Below are 15,087 nucleotides of genomic sequence, written 5' to 3'. Positions count from 1 at the left end.
GGCCTTTCTAGAAATGCTCCAGAAATGTTCCCACTGCTCTCATCACTCCATCGGTTACTCACCAGGGTTATGGCTGTGGTTACTGATCTGGCGGGATTAAAGTGAGGCAAGGTTTGCAGGGCCACCTATCTTCCCTTTGCTCTTTTTCTGCACTCATTCGACACAGAGGAGCAAAAGGGATTTTTTGTATCCGATAGCCAAGAAGGAGCACACACGAGAGTGTAACTTAAAAACGCCAGTCATTTTATTTAGAAAACATAACGAACTTCCTAGAAAGGGAAGAAAAAGAGAGTTTGCCGGAGGTCGCTGAGGCTGCGTGATGTATGGCAGGAACAGCATTGGAACTGTCTATGAATACTGTGATAATGAAATCCAAGCAAAACAAGACACACACACACCCCCCAAAGGAAAGCAAACAGAGCAGCACTGGCTCCCATCACCCCCAGCTAACCACCAAACAGGAGTGTCCTGCATCTATGCACAGTGTCATCACTCTGATTAGAGAATGGCATTCAACATGGGGAAGTACAAGTAACCTCATCATACCAAGGCCCTTTGGCCCTATTGCCCTAGGGCTTTATCCTGAGCCTTTAGTCTTATCCCTTTAGCCTAAATTTCTAACTCTTTCTTCCTATCTCTTTAGCCCCAAGCTGTAGCCCTAGCCCTTTCATCCTAGCCCTTTCCCACTGCTTCTCCCATCCTAACCCATGGGAAATCACAGAGGAGCAGGAACAGCTCAACAGCCCATTCTAACTTCAGGGTTTGGGTATTTATACAACCTTCTTACCTGGGGTGCCAATAACCCAGTGACCAATCCCAGAGAAGGGCACTCCCTAATCTTCTACAGGTGACCTCTATATCCCCACATCTCTTTACCTCCACCAGGTGATCCTTATTAACCTTTCCTCCTAGCTATTCCCATAATTATTGGCCTCAGAAAATCCTTTATCCACCAAGCAAGCAGATAATTGTTTTCATCCTTGGCCATAACAACCTTTAATCTATATATTCCTATACCCACCTTTTTGCCCTTCATTCCTGTCCTAGCCCTTTAGGCCTAAGCCCTAGCCCTTTAGCCCTAGTACTAGAGCTTTTTACCACCAGCCTTTTTGCGCTGGACTTTTAGTCACAGATCTAGTGCCCTAAGCCCTTTAGCCCTGAGCCTTTGGCCCTAAGATCTTGTTAACCTTAGCCCTTTAGCCATTACCTATAGCCCTTTACCACTAGGTCTTTCTCCCTAAGCACTATCCTTGCAGTCCTAAGGCCTTTAGCCCTAAGCCCTTTCCCCTGTAACCATAAGCTCTTTAGTCCTAAGGCTTTTACCGCTAACTCCCTTAGCCCTTTAAGCCTAGCCCTTTAACCCTGAGTCCTAGCCCTTCAGCGCTGGCCCTAAGCCCCTTAGCCCTAAACCCATTTAGTCCCAACTGCTAGCCCTCTAATCCCAGCCATTTAAAGCTAGCGTTGAATGGTACCCTTTTAAGTCTAACTCTATAGCTTTTTAGGCATTTAGTGCTAACTGTTTAGCACTAAGCCCTAGCTTTTTATACCTGGAGCATTTAGCTTTTTCCCTTTAGTTTCAGTCCTCTAGTCCTAACCCTTTAATCTTTGCCCTTTAGCCCTATAGCTTGTTATCGCTAGCCCTCTAACCCGAAGCCCTAGCCATCCAGCTCTACCCCTTTAAGCACTTTCACTCTAGCCCTTTAGCTCTTGGCCCTTTAACTGTTGCCCGTTAATCCTCACCACTAGCGCTTTAGCCCAAACCTCTTCAGCCCTATCTCCTTAGCCCTAGTCCTGTAGCCATAAACCTGTTAATCCCAGCCCTTTAAGACTAGCCCTTGAATCCTGGCTCTTTAACCCAAGTCCTTCAGCTGTTTGGCGCTTTAGCCCAAGCCCTTTAGCCCAAGCCCTTTATCCCCACCCCTTTGGCCCTGAGCTCTAGCCCTTTGGCCCTATCCCTTTAGGGCAGCCTCTACTTCAATGAAGGCAACAAAACAACACCTCTATCTTTATTTGAAATGAGACACCACACAAACATCTTTATTTGAAATGAGACACCACACAAACATCTTTATTTGAAATGAGACACGCACTCCAGCACCTTCTGCATCTTTATTGCTCAAAAGAACGTACAACCGTGCCATTATCGCAACCTATTTCGCAAATCTAAACTTACCCTATAGACTTAGGAGGATCCTATAGGGATGCTATAGGGCTTAGGGCTCTGAGCCTAACGGGCTAAAGGGCTGACGCCAACAGGGCTAGGGCGAAGGACTTGGCCTGAAGGGCTAGGGCTGGAAGGCTGAGGCCTATAGGGCTTAGGATCTTCCTTTCCATTTGGGCCCCCATCTTCTGCACCTGCAAAACCAAAAAACAGGTCAGTTAGCATGCGTGTTCCTTTTTAATGTAAAGCCTAACAACCCCCCAGGGTGCATCAGCGGGACATCCCCCTCAACAGCCACCTCTGCAGCCTCACCACTACTACTCACAGCCCCCGGCACACACTCTGCCTTCCTGCTCTAATGGGCAAAGGCCACCGGATTCCCAGAGGGCACCTGGGAACGGGGTAACCGAGTGCCTCCAAAACCTCCCTGCTTAGAAAACCCCAGCTCCAGGACGGAGCTCCCTGCAGGCGCTGGAGACGATCGACACCTCGCAGAGCAGCCAGGACAGAGGGAAAAGCCCCGACTGAGGTTAAAAAAAATAGATCTATTCCTTACCTTATTTCTAATGCTTAAACAATTCTAAATGCTATCTACAACCTGGAAAAGAAAAAAAAAATCATTGCACACAAAGTTAGACCAAACAACCTGCAACACCCGTCCATCCCCACAGCATCACAGCCAGCAGCACTCTACCTTCCTGCTCTAAGGGGCAAACACCACCAGATTTGCAGAGGGCACCCGGGAATGGGCTGACCAAGCGCCTCCGAAAACCGCCCTGCCTAGGAAACCCAGCTCCAGGACCCAGCTCCGTGCAGACACATTCAATAGCAAAAGCAGCCAAAGCGCAACTGCCCACCAAAGCTCAGCATAACTCCTGCTATTAGATCCACCTGCTTCCAGCATTTGCTACATAAGAGTGTATTGGCATGGTGGGGAACACCCCAAAATGACAACCAAAGATCAATCAGTCAAACAAGCAAACAAAATCTTTAACCCCAACCTAAACCCTAACCCTAAACCCTAATTCTCCAATGGTTTTTGCTCCAAGGCAAAAAGGATAATGATGCTGCTCGGTTCTTCTTGTCTGGGAAGAGGGATCACTCCTCTGCCGACCTGTGGTCCCGCTCGTCACTCTCCAAAAATCCACAGCACGTTGACTCCTGAAGCACCGAGACTGACGCGCCTGCAAAAAGAACATCACAGTCACAAACCAGCGGCAAGTTAAAGCTCCTGTTTACACCCCATCTTCCTTACAAGGAAAACTTCTTCATCTGCAGCTGGCACAAGACCAAGGAGAAACCTAAAACGTTTCCCGCATGCTCACGCTCACCCAACTGACACAGTCCTACAGAACGGCTGCCCTTACTTAAAACGCCAGCAGGATTTTAATCCCGTCACCGCCGTCCCACGGAGCAGCCTCATGGCACCTCAGCACCCAAAGCTGCTGCTCAGCTCTCGCCGGCAGCGCGAGGGGACCCACGGGGCGACACTTACCCGAGCATGCCCGATTCCCTGGTCTTGATGATGTAGAGGAACAGGAGCAACGCATGGAGCAGGTTGTTTCTGCCCTGAATGCGCGGGAAGAGAGAAGACTTTGGGAGCGACTGCAGGGACAAGCACTCACACCACTATCTTAGAGAGAATGTCTTATGCAAACGAACGGGCACATCCTGCCCTTAGCTTAGCCACAGCTGTACAGCTTTTCCTTCAAATCTTTTGGCAAGGTACGTATGCAGGGGGTGTGCACCATAATAGAAAAGGTTTAATAACCTGAGATGAGGAAAGACTATAATAGAAACCTCAAAAACATGGTACAACAGCCTGGGGGATTGCCTCAATATTTACCTCTCACTTAGACAAACATCAGAAAAAAATGATTTTTGAGGAGTTTTTTTGATGGCAACCATCCTCAAATACTCAGGAGTTCTTATGGCATTTTTCTGAAATTGGCGACCAAGTCACAACCCAGGGCTCAAGAGAGTATGAAAATGTGCAGGAAAAATCTGGTAGCTTGGCATTGAGACGAGATGGTTCCCTCCACAAACTCCTAGAAGGAAGCTTCCGGCTTGTTGGCATTCAGGAATAACAGCTCACATCAGAGCTTACAGAAATTAGGGTCTTAGAAGAAGTCATGAGAAAATGCACAGGAAGCTGCTTTCTGCACTGAGCCAGCCCACATCTAAATGTAGATGTGGCTAGTTACAATAAATAAATAAATAAATAGAACAAAAAAAAAACCCAAATCAGTTCTGCTGAACATTTCCTGTCAGCAGAACACACCTAACATGCTCCTACCTCCTGCACGTTGTAGACGTGGCCGTGGTAGATGACCTGGTAGTGTGGTGGGTTGATGCTGCTCTGGTAGATGCAGAAGAGCTTCTCATCCGTCAGGTCTGGGAATGAAGGTCAGAAAAGAAAAGAGGGATTTTAAGGGTGCCCATGGGATGCAAGGGGCAAACAGCAGCTAAAGCAGCAGCCCAAGAATGCCAGTACCTGGTTCATGGGGTGTCTGGATGAAGTGCTGGGCAGTGAAGGTTTTGCCATCGGGATATTGGATGTTCCATGGCAGCCTGGAGTCCAGATAGGTGCAGAAGATGTGCATAAGGATCTGTGCAAAAAAACCCAAAATTCACTTGAATGCCGTCAGAAAGACCGAGGAACCAAAGGCTACAATGCAGCAGCAACTCTCTTGCCATAATCTCAGGCATGAGAACAAATACAGGACACAGTCAATCACATGACTGATTTCATGCTAGTTTAATTGGTTTAATGCCTTTTTTCTTTCTTTTTTTTTTTTTCAGTGCTGGTTTTCCTTCAAATACAGGCTAAGAGGGACAGTGTAACGATTGTTTTCCACTCCCTGGCTTATTCTGCAGTCTCTCTTTTAACTATTTCAGGTGAATTATCTCAGGCTGCTGCCCTCACAGTTACCTGTGGGACATCCCACAGGAGTCTAAAGAAGAGGCCGCCCCCAGACTAACACACACAAGTGCATTTTTGTGATCTGCACCACGTCCAGGCCCCTTTGCATTATTCAAAACTGCGATTCTGAGGATAAGCGAGGCAAAGAGGATTTGGACTTCTTGCAGCCACCCACAAATGCCTCATCCTGAAAGACGAGCAGCTTTAGGAAGTTTTACCAAGGCATCTTTGAAAACTTACAGCGGAGTCGGTGGGCAAGTCAGCTCCCCACTGCCGGCCTCTGAAATCACCTCCTCTGCCCCAGCGGAAGCTTCCCTGGGACAGCTCTGGAAACAACAACAACTATTCAGGTACTGGCGGTGGAAGGTGCAAGGAAGACCTATTTTGCACTAGCTTTGGGAACCCCACACCTCCGTGTGCATTGCCAGGGCACCACATTCACTGGGAGGAATAACTGAACTCATTAAATGCTTGCATATATTATATATACTCAAGGCAGTTGAGTTTACAAGGGAAGTTTTATTCCTAATTAACAAAGAGATTGAATAGGACACTTCTTGCCCGGCTCCGATTGAAATGAGAAATAAAACCTTCTAAAACCAGTCCCGGGCCCACACCACCACATTGCTACGAGCAGAGAAAGCTGTCAAAACACCCAGCGCTGCTCCTTGCAAAGCAGCTCTCTGCCCTGCTGGGACTGCAGCCCGAGCGTCTCCACTGACGGGGCATCTGGCACCACCAGTGCTTGACCCAGCTCAGCGAAACGCTCCCGAGTCTCCAAGGGGAGCACGTACCTTTGATCCATTGAACCAGGTACTCCTGGTTGGCCGTGACGCCCAGGTACCGCGTGATGGTGAGCAGGCTCTGCCGAATGGCTGTGGCTTCAGCCAGCGCTGCCTGTTTCATGCTGCTCGTGCTGACTTGTGCGCGGAAGAAGAGCCAGCGCGTCACCTGCACCCACGACTCGAACGGGATCAGCCGCCCTGCCAAGGGGTCAACAAACGCACTGTTACAAAGAGGAACTGCCTCCTCTGCTCTAACTACTTGCTAAGCTCAGAGCTCAAGCTCACACCTTAGGCAGTGCCCCACACGCTCCCTACCCGGCCCCATGGAGCACTCGCTGCCTCCCTCCCAGCACAGAGCAGAAACCCTGTGCAGGGCTGGGCAGGCACAAAACCCTCCCTTGAAGGCTGCCTGGCGTAAGGAAGGAGAAACAGAGAGAGGCTGGAAAGGGAAGAATCAAAAGGAATTTTTAACAGAGAGCAGCAGAGGAACAGGGAGGTGCACAAGAGGCCAGCAACGGGGCAGTTCTTCACAGGCATCACAAGGGATGCGGGTCTCAGTGGAGACTACAAACCGGAGCACAAAAAAGCAGCCCATGTTGAAATGCAGCCAATCGAACCCTGCTCTGGGGGAAGGAGATGTCCGTGTGAGCTGCCCATGGAAGGGGCCCCTTCAGACTTGGCCTGGGAAACTGCAGCTGCAATTTCAACTCAGGGAAATGGAAAAACAAATAAACAAAATACCCTCAAAACATAAAAACACCCAGAACAAACCCAAAATAACAAAGCCACCACCAACAAAAAACAAAATTATCCCCAACAAAAACACCATTTCTTCCTACCCCCGACCAAGACCATTTCTTCTAATGCTCAAAGCTCTCTCAAATCCTCCTCAGATTGCCCTGCCCAACCCCATCAGCATGACAAAAATCTACTACCAAGATCTTAAAGATGCTACATAACAGACAGGAAGAGCTCAGAGACAGCTCTCCTCATAACACAGAATTGTGTTTGGACACTTGAACTTCCACATATCTTAGGAATAACCCTTCCAGGAAAACACAATGCAACCCCATGGCTCCTCCTATCATCCTACCTCCGCTTGGCATTGCGGGGTACCCCATTCTTCTCAGCTGAGCGCTCACAGACTCCATCTCTTGGACAAGGGGCTCTAGAATTGTCTGCAAAATCCACTAGCAAAGAGAAATGCAAGCAGTGAAAAGGTTAGAAGCAACAAGGTGCTCAGGAAGCTGCTAAAGGACACCATCTCAGATCTCAAGAATCTTTACTGTTCAACCCCCCCACTCCTTTTAAAACAAACAAACAAACAAACATGCAATTGTATTTCCTTTGCTACAATGACTCCTGCTCCCAAGACTAAAATGTTCTTTTTTTTGTTTGTTTTCATTTCTTTCTTTATTATGCTTCTCGAGACTGTCAGGAAAAGCCACTGTGCTGGCATTTTCCATGCTTTACTTGAGCCCAGGAGAAGGAGGTTGAAAGTCAGGAGGAAAAAAAGCAGTTTGGAAATCTGCATTTTAGAAAGAAAAAAAAGCAGTCTTATCACATGCAGTGTGCATTAAGATATATTTGTCTCCTGCACGTGGCCTCCTCCCATCGGCATCTCCCCCACAGCGCGTCCGACTGCTCCTGCTCCAGCGCTGCCAGGAAAGAGCTCTGGAAGAGCAGCGCCAGCAGGAGCTGGGGGAAGAACTTCCCTAGCTCGTGCAGGCAGGGGGGCTGCTGGAGGATCTCGTGCATGCGTTGCCTGCAGAGAAAGCCCAGAGACAGCCCTTGCTGTGAGATGTCCCTCCTGTGCTGCTGGAGCTCGGGGTGAGGCTCCTCGCAGCACCCTGCGCCTTGGAGGGGCTGCCTGGCCAGAGCAGAGCCACGGCAGCTCCTGGGGCTCGGGTGCCACAGAGCCACCGTGAGCCTTCCTGGGCAGTGGGAACATCCCCCTGGAGGGCCACACGTAGCGTGGAGGCCACCCTGGCTGCCCTGACTGGGCCCTGGTGACGTTTCTGCTGCCTGGAGCCCTCACGTGGCCCTGGCCCCTAGTCCTGTCCCCAGTGCAGGCTGAGCGCGTGCCGCACGCGGCAGGGCGATGCAGGGGTGCAGGGGGACACGCACCTGCTCCGGCCAGCTCCGTGTGTCCGGGTGTGCAGAGGGCCCAAAGCAGGCCCAGCAGCCCAGCAAGCTGGCGCTGGCCAGGCCCTGCCAGCCGCAGCCCCCGTCCCGCGCTGGGCCTGTGCGTCCCGGGGAGCCCCCACTTGGGGCTGCATGGAGAAGGGCAGCGGGAGCCCTGCCTCTCGACGCAGGGGCAAGGGCAGCCCGAGGGGAGAGCAGGGCTTCCTCCACAAACTCACGGCCAGGGAAGAGACAGGCGAGGCCGCTGCCTTGGGCAGCCGCCAGTCCTGCAGCGCAATGAGCAGCTCCCGCAGCACCGGCTCCGCGGCACCAGGTCTGGACACCAGCACCTTCCACGTGGCGCTGGCGGCACTGCAGGCCCAGAGCGCTTTGTCAGTGGCTGCCGCGGCTGCAGCCCCGTGGCCTGCGAGGCCGCAGCCCTGTCCCTGCCCACTGCCCCTGGCCAGCACAGACCTGTCACATGAGGGGCAGCAGCTCAGCAGGCTCGCAACCACCTTGTCTGGGCACATGCTGCTCAGCAGGAGAAGAGCTCTGTCCAGGCTGAGCCGTGCAGATGCATCTCGCACGGCCAGGATGTTTTCCCACATGTTCTTCACCAGCCTTGGTGCCTGCAGACCACATGGCAAAGTGTGAGGCTGCTGCCACACTGCAGCCCTTTGCACAGCTCCCGCGGAGAAGGTCTGCCCTTGCCACCACTCTGGGCTGGCCACAGAGGCAGTTGGGTGCCTGGTACACGAGCACTCAGGGGAAAAACAAGCCCCCAAAGGGCCTGAACCCCGGCCGTGCCACCCGCAGGCTACTCACATGCTCCAAAAGGCACGCGTCATCCGTGACGAGCTCGTCCAGCATGTGAGCAGCCGCCTGCGTGTCGTAGCTGCTGCAGGCTCTCATGCCCCTGATGGCTACGAGGATGGCCTCTGCCTTCTCATCTGGCTGGAGGTGTTTCCCAAAAATCTAGGGCACAAAAGAAGGCAGCCCCGAGAGAGATGTCACAGCCAGGCTCCCAACTGTGTTGCCTGGCTGAGCAGCGCGTGGCCCTGAAGAGCGACATCGGGCAGCGAGTCCCTCCAAGCCAGGAGCTGGGGCTCTGCTGGCTTGGGTGATGGTGCTGGGATGGGCCTGGGTGCTTGGGGTTAAGGTCCCCACCCACTGCTCCTGCAGGGAAGCAGGGCTTGCAGGATGCAGGAAGGAAGCCCCTGGCTAGTCCTGGCCTAAGGAAAGTGCAAGCCCTCTCCTCAGCCCCACCTGGCAGCCACCTCTCTCTGCGTCCACGTTGCAGGCTGACCCCACAGCTGGAAGTCCCAGCCAGGGAGGTGCTCCTTACCCTGCTCATTTCCCTGGTGTCCCTGGACCGGGAAAGCCTCAAGGTGCCTGCAGTTTCCCACTCCTCTCGGAGCTCTTGCTGCCAGGCACTCTCCTGTGACGGCTCCCTGCCTGCACAGGAAGGGAAACACAGGGCATTCGGCATGAAGGTTGCACAGCTGGACACGGCCCACGGAAGGCATCAGTGACAAATAGCCCCTGGCAGGCAAAAAGGCCCTAGAAGGAAAGAGTGGGCAGCAGGACGCCCAGGGAGGTGCTGGGCCTATTGCAAGGGGTGGGCAAGGGGAATTGCTTGCAACCACACAGAAATTCTTACTCTCTCCCTGCAGGAGGAATTCATAGAGGTGCCACAGGGCCTCCGCAGCCTCGTCACTGCTCCCCTCATCCTTGCAGGCACCGCACAGGGTGAGATGTCCCACCAGCTGCCCCAGGACTGGCACACTCTTCTCCAAGAAGCTGCCACAGCTGGCACCGCCAACTTGGAAGCATTCACGCACCTGGGGGAGGGAGGCAGTGCTGACACGAGGCCGGAGGGGCAGCGCTCAGGATCAAAGCCCTGGGCCCACGCTCCTTGCAGGCTTGGATCCGGCTGAGCCAGAGCCTTGGTGGCTTCCCTTGGAGGCAGCCTGCAGCTACAGGACACGGCTGCATGCTGACAAGGGACAGGCAGTGGCTGCAGCTTGCCTGCACCATAGGCTCCTTACCGACACCAAAGAAGAGCTAGTCAGGAGATCCCCCAGCTTCACAAGGCGTCCCACAGCCCTCTCGTGCACAGCTGCTTGCCGGCACTCAGCGTAGGGCAGTAGGAGCTGCAAGGAGAAAAGCTGCTGCTCTGTCCTGTGTCCCAGAAAATGCCTGGCAGGTTTGTGCCTTGGAGCACCGGCAGAGCCCGGAGAGGGGATCTTGCATCCAGAGTCCTATGTGACTGTGGGGCAAATCTCCCAGACGGGCCTGATGTGACAGCAGGAGCCCATGGGGGTTGTAATGAGTGCAGGAGCAGGTTGAGGAGGAGGGGATGTTGGCTGTAGCCAAGGGACACTGGGCTCGCACAGGAGAACTGTGGGGATCCCCATTCCCATGAGGGAGCTTGTCCCTTCTCAGCACTGGGCTCTCTCCAGTGGCTGCTGGACAACTCCCCCCTGTCCCACCACAGGGCCCTGGAGCTGACAACTCTGCTCCTGGCAAATAGCAGACCTGCAGGATGGTCTTCATGTCCATGATGGTGGAGGAAGGGCTGCCAAGCATCAAGGTCTTCAGCATGCTGTCCATGGCATCCAGCAGCTGCAAGGGGGACAGAGGGTTGAGGCACTTCTTCCCCATTGCCCCACAGCTGTCAGAGAGGGCTTTGAATTCCTCCTGTGCCAGGGGCACATGTAGAATAGTGCTGAGGGCAGGAGAGCCCTAAAGCCAGGGGAGCTGCTGCTGCACAGGGCGCAGCCTGGTGACACTGCCCATGGCCCTGTCCAGGGCAAGGGGGAGAGGGCATGGGCGAGGGAGAGGCAAGCTGGGAGCCTGCCCTGAGCCTCACTTAAGCAGCCAGCACCCACCTGGGAGTAGAGAGCAGGATCCAGATGCTCCCTTGGAGGCAGGGAGAAGACGCTGGAGAAGCAGGCTTCCAGCAGGCTCTCCAGCTCGCTCTCCAGAAGCAGCCCAGCTTTGCTGCAAGCACAGAGAGGGGCCTTTCAGTCCCTGGGGCTGAAGCAGCCAGCAACACCCTTCTGTCCTGGGCAGGGGGATGCACCCAGGGCTTGGGAGTGATAGCCACGTCAGGTGGGGAGGGAGCCCCATAGAGAGTCACCTCTTCTCACCAGCATGCTGTCCAGGGACAGAGGACACAGCTGGCAGGTAGGGCCCAATGACCTCCCCACCTCCCAACTCACCCCTGGGGAAAGGCCCGCACCCACGGGAGAGCTCCAGGGCCCTCTCTGCTCTCCTGGCTCCAACCCTCTTGGTGTCACCAGATACCAATGGGAGGCTCCCTCAGGACGAGGGAAGGCTCCCTGCCAGGACTGGGGCCCTCTGGGATATCTGCTGGGGAGGCTGTGGCCAAGCCAGGCTCTGGGGCAGCTACCTCATGGCACTGATGCTGAGCATGACTTGCTGCCGCACTGCTGTGCCCAGGTGGTTCCTGGGCTCCTCTTGCAGCAGCACCTGGACAGCACAAGCGGAAAGGGTTGTGGGGAGCTGCCAGGGCCCCACAAGTGGCTGTGCCCACCAGCCAGCACCCCACACCTCCCCGCACTCTTCTGCCTGCAGAACTGGGCCGGTGCCCTCCCGAGCAGGCCTCTGGGAGTCCCATGTGCCCTCACCTCCAGCGCCTCTGCCAGCTGGGATTTGCACTGCCAGAGCTCCTGGCGCAGCAGCAGAGCAGGCAGGCTAGGCGAGCAGGACGCTGTGCAGAGGGTGCAGATGCAGGCCAGAAACTGCAGCTTCTCGGCCTCTTCCTGCTGCCAGGAGCAGAGGGACAAAGAGAGAGTGTAAGAGGGGCAGGCGCACGGCCAGCAGCACCAGCGCATGGCAGGGGCTGCAGCGACACGTGGGCGCCTGCGAGGGAGCAGCCCCCAGCGCCAGCGGCCACGTGGGGCCATCTGAGCGTGGAGCGCCCCGAGGGAGCCTGCAGGAGACACCGGTGCAGCCCCGAGCGGGATGGCGACACTCACCTTCCCTCCACGCCTGAGAAAGGCACGCACGTGCTCCAGGGCTTCCTCTGCCTCCTCTCCGGGCAGATCCGCACCGGGAGCTGATGGGGAAAGAGAGCGGGCAGAGCTGCAGGGCTGGCGTGGAGAGGGCAGGAGGCAGCGGAGCGCTCTACCCCAGCGCACGCTGCTGCCGGCCGCACAGCAAGAGCTCGTGGCCCCCGGCACGGCCCAGCGCTGCCCCCGCACTCACCCGACGGCTCCTCCTCGGGCGCACGGCTCGAGTGGGGCTCCAGGTCGCACACGCTCGCTGCAACCGCCCCATCCTCCTCCTCCTCAGCAGCCACCGAGCGGTGGCCGGGGAGTCGCTCCGCCATCCTGGCCGTGTGGCCAAACTCTGCGGAGCTGCCCGGGGGCAATGGGGAAATTCCTGGGTGCGCTCAGGGGGCTTTTTGGCCAGCACCTTCGCTCCCGTCCTCTCCCGTTGCTGTCGTCCCGAACACTGCGGGCCGAGCCCGCCGGGCCAGGATGTCACAGCAGCGCAGTCACAAAGGGCCCCGCTGTCACCTGAGGCCACCTGTGACCCCGCAGCGGGTGTCCCTTCAGGGGCGCACACCTGTGGGGTGGCTGCAGCAGGCTGGAGACCTTCTTGCCCGGGCACATGCTGCTCGGCAGCAGAAAGGTCCGTGCCCGGCCACGCAGACGTGTCCGTGGCAGTGCGGACGTTTCTCCACGCGCGCTGCACCAGCCTTGGCACCTGCAGCCAGGATGGGCTGCTGAGTGTGGGGCTGCCACCAGGCTGTAGCCATTTGCACAGCTCCCACCGCCAACGGCAGCCCTTGCCACCCCTCTGGGCTGGCCTTGGAGGCTGCTGGGGGCCTGATATTCACCAGCTTGAATGTCAATGTTTCTGAAGAGACAGGTCAAAAAAAAAGAAATGGGTAGGAGTGGATTTTCAACCGTGGCAAAATAATCCGAGAAACTGAAGGCCTGACTCTTCCATGCATGAGTTAAGAATGGTATAGAATCATAGAATCGTAGAATGCTGAAGGTTGGAACGGACCTCCAGGGATCATCTAGTCCAACCCCCTGCACACGCAGGGTCACCTAGAGCACATGGCACAGGACTGCATCCAGGCAGGTTTTGAAGATCTCCAGAGAAGGAGACTCCACAACCTCTCTGGGCAGCCTCTTCCAGTGCTCTGTCACCCTCACTGTCAACAATTTTTTCCTTAAGTTCCTGTGGAATTTTCGGTGTTTCAGTTTGTGGCCATTACCTCTAGTTCTGTCAGTGGCCACCAGGGAAAAGAGGCCAGCACCATCCTCCTCACTGGCTCCCTTGAGGTACTCACAGACACTGATTAGATCCCCTCTCAGCCTTCTCCTCTCCAGGCTGAACAGGCCCAGCTCTCTCAGTCTCTCCTCATAGGGCAGATTTTCCAGGCCCCTGATCATCATTGTAGCCCTGCGCTGGACTCTTTCCAGCAGCTGCACATCCTCTTGTAAAGTGGGGCCCAGAACCGGACACAATACTGTGGATGTGGCCTCACCAGGGCTGAGTAGAGAGGCAGGATCACCTCCCTCGACCTGCTGGAGATGCTCTTCTTAATGCACCCCAGGATCCCATTGGCCTTCTTGGCCATGAGGGCACACTGCTGCCTCATGGTCAACTTTTCGTCTACCATGACGACCAGGTCCATCTCTGCAGAGCTGCTTTCCAGAAGGTTGGTCCCCAGCTTGTACTGGTGTCTGGGGTTATTCCTCCACAGGTGCGGGACCTTACATTTGGCCTTGTTGAATTTCACGAGGTTTCTTATGGCCCAGTTGTCCAGTCTGTCCAGGTCCCTCTTTGTGGCAGCGCAGCCCTCGGGGGTATCAGCTACTCCTCCCAGTTTGGTATCATCAGCAAACTTGCTGAGGGAGCACTCTGTGCCTTCATCCAGGTCATTGAGGAATAAATTGATCAGAACTGGGCTGAGGACTGACCCCTGGGGGACCCCGCTAGCTACAGGCCTCCAGCTAGACTCTGCACTGCTGATCACCACCATCCGAGCTCTGCCATCCAGCCAGTTCCTAATCCAGCTCACTGTGCACTCATCTATCCCACACTGCCGGAGCTTGTCCAGGAGGATGTTGTGAGGGACGGTGTCAAAAGCCTTGGCAAAGTCGAGATGGACGACATCCACCGCTCTACCCTCATTTTCTTGCCTTTTTTGAAGACTGGTGTGACATTGGCCTTCTTCCAGTCCTCTAGCACCTCCCCCGTTCCCCAGGATCTTTCAAAGATGACAGGATCGCAGTGGCTTTTCAACCCTGGCAAAATAATCCAAGAAACTGAAGACCCAGCACCTGACTCTTCCATGCATGAGCTGAGAATGGTATAGAACAGGGATCCTCAAACTACGGCCCCCCCCAGGGTCCTCAATCCAGCCCGCCGGTATTTACAGAACCCCCCCTCACCCTTTAAATAAGGAATTATGTATTCAGACACCAAAAAACAGATAGTCGAAGACATCTCATACCTTTTTGACAAACTATAAAGCCCAGTGCCAGTAATTACAACAAGGAAGCACATCACTGTTCTGGGAGGGAAAAAAAATATATATATTTACAAGATAATTTCCCCTTTAAAATCTATCCAGTCAGCCTTTTTTCCAGTCAATTAAAGCAAATACTTCATGAGAGAGAATGGACAAAACTTTACACCAGGTGCCCACCATAACTTCTCCCATGATATGTTGGCTTTCTGTGGCTATTTAAAGAGATTCCTCAAAAACAATGCTTTCCCCACATCATTTTCCAGAAAGGGACTGCATTTCGATGCATCACATTATTTCATCCTTTTGGGTCATTTCGTTTTCAGGGGAGAGGGAGAGAAGAGACCTATCTGTAAGGACAGCCACGTCAGTCTCCTCTGAAATATACATCTAGAGTCTCTAAAATATACAAGTGTAGTCTACAGTCGCCCAGGGAGCTGCTGGAGAAAGATACCACTTGGATGAGGGCAATTCAGTCCAATTCTCCACATATCCAGAAAAGGGAGGGAGGAATCACTTCTTAAATGCAACTATCACTGCTGAGTCCAGAAGCTACATTAGACACCAAACACATCAG

The sequence above is a fragment of the Tinamus guttatus genome, unplaced genomic scaffold (genome assembly GCF_059628265.1).
Source record: "Tinamus guttatus ecotype Peru unplaced genomic scaffold, ASM5962826v1 Tinamus_guttatus_pri_ptg000031l, whole genome shotgun sequence".
In the NCBI taxonomy this organism is placed as follows: domain Eukaryota; kingdom Metazoa; phylum Chordata; class Aves; order Tinamiformes; family Tinamidae; genus Tinamus; species Tinamus guttatus.
The sequence above is the reverse complement of the archived record's forward strand: the minus strand, read 5'-3'. Positions refer to the sequence as shown.